The 1819-nt window shown below is 51.3% G+C and overlaps 1 non-coding gene across 2 annotated transcripts in view; it reads right to left on the reverse strand.

Moving 5' to 3' along the window:
- LOC102379113 overlaps positions 1–1813 on the reverse strand; it is a 7231-nt gene extending 5418 nt beyond the window's left edge. The window contains exons 1-2 of one of the 2 annotated variants that reach the window (XR_003094124.1): positions 1253–1813; positions 273–316 (exon numbers count right to left, since the gene is read on the reverse strand). This is a non-coding gene — a transcript (RNA polymerase III subunit G). Of the gene's footprint in view, positions 1–272; positions 320–1252 lie in introns of both variants that reach the window. The other variant, XR_003094123.1, reaches the window with a different exon arrangement.
- Between the last annotated feature and the right edge of the window lie 6 nt (positions 1814–1819).

A 1819-nucleotide genomic window follows, 5' to 3' on the forward strand; every position in this document is an offset into this window, starting at 1 on the left:
GGGAAAGAGGGGGATAGGGATTCTTACCTGCTTCAGGGAATTAAAAATGTCCCTGGCTGCTAGTCCCACAGTGTGGTTTGAAAGGGTGGGAGGGGAGTGCAACAGAACCACTGCGCTTTCTCTGGATCCACCTCTGCCAACATCCTGTTCCCAGTTCCATTTTTAATGTACTCTAGCTGCTAGAAATGTAATAACTGTACATAAGCCAGATCTCTAGACACCACGAAGGCTCCAAGATGCTGCAGGAAAGGAAACAGTTGTTACCAATTTACCTTGTGAATGTGCTTCTTTTATCTCTGCTGCTGTTCATGGATTTCTGCTGCAGCAAGAGAAACAAAAACATGTGGTTATCTTTAGTTTTATAGCTGATCAAAATGAGTTCCAAAGAGAAGTATTTAAGCTAAAATTCGTATCAGTTTTCATTCCATTAAAGCTTGCTCTGGAAAGCTAAAAGCGGCAGCAGAGGCACCAAATATCACTCTGTGCACACTCAGAAAGAGGTTTTTCAGATTGACAATTAAGCTTATGGGAGCCCAAAAAAATAAAAGCAACAAAAATCACTTCAATTAACCACTTAGCCCCTGCTACACGTTACACATATTAGGTAATGAACAGGTTAATTGCACTATAAATTTAGACTTACATTGTAGGTGTGGCCAGACTGGCCACAAGTGCAAAGTAATTATCATGCAATTAACTGGCAAATCATGCAATAAATTCTGCCCAGCCACATGTGCAAAGCAAGACAGGCCACACACAATAAATTCTGACCAGCCACATGTGCAAAGCAAGACAGGCCACACATGCAAAGTAATTGTCGCTCAACAAACTGGTGAATTACACAATACATTTGGACCCGCCACACACACACACACACACAAAGTAAAACCAAGCACAAGCACAAAGTAATTATCTCACAACTAACTGGTGAATCAGGCAATAAATTAGACCCACCACACGTGCAAAGTAATCATCACACGATCAAAAGGACTACACAGCTCTACAGAGAGCCAACCCGCTATAAAGTTAGCACGTGACAATATGTAACAAGTCTGTAGCTGGTTTCTATCCAGTTTTTGCTTGAACGTGTGGCAAGGCCCTTCCCTTTTGCCCCAGGCACCCACTGGTGAAGAACCCCATGGGAGAACCTGGGAACAGGCACAAGCTCCCCTAACACAAAACCTTTTGACAGATCAGCACTTTGGCCTGGCCTGAAAGATGAGAATCATTTGCCAGGGACTTGGCCACTTACCGCCTCCCACGTTTGTAAGGCAACCGCGAGCACCAGTACACCAGGGACACCTGCCCAGGGCACCGCACGGGCAAATGAGCCCCGCGCACTTGGTCACTTGATCTGAAAGCCTCAACTTGAAGCGGCTTCGTCCCTCCACCCACCGGCCCACTTGCTGCTGCGAGAAGGGGTCGTGGGCCAACGCCCCCGGAGAAAAAGAGGCTACTGAGACAGCGGCCACTAATTCCTTGGGGCAAAGTAAAAGGAAAGCAGGGAAGGGAGCGGGGTCAGAGGTTCAAAGCCAGGGATCTGGAAAGGCGGTCCGGAGCGGAGCAGCCCCCCAAGGAGTCCAGTGGACGCTGCCTCCCCCCGGAGAGGCGGCCTCGAGCTCCTGCGTGAGGGCGCCCGGGGGTTGTTCCCAGAGGCGAGGCGAGGCGAGGCCCCCGCCCAGCGCTGCGCCAGGGCAAAGCGCGGCCCCGAGCCTCTCGCATGCAGGCGGCAGCGGAGCCACCACTCACGCGGCCACCCCGGCTGCTGCAGTGGGCAGGGCCGTGCCCGGCCGCAGCCACCGCCCCCGGCCCCCCCCCC

This window comes from Alligator sinensis, unplaced genomic scaffold, assembly GCF_000455745.1.
Source record: "Alligator sinensis unplaced genomic scaffold, ASM45574v1 scaffold218_1, whole genome shotgun sequence".
Classification (NCBI taxonomy): domain Eukaryota; kingdom Metazoa; phylum Chordata; order Crocodylia; family Alligatoridae; genus Alligator; species Alligator sinensis.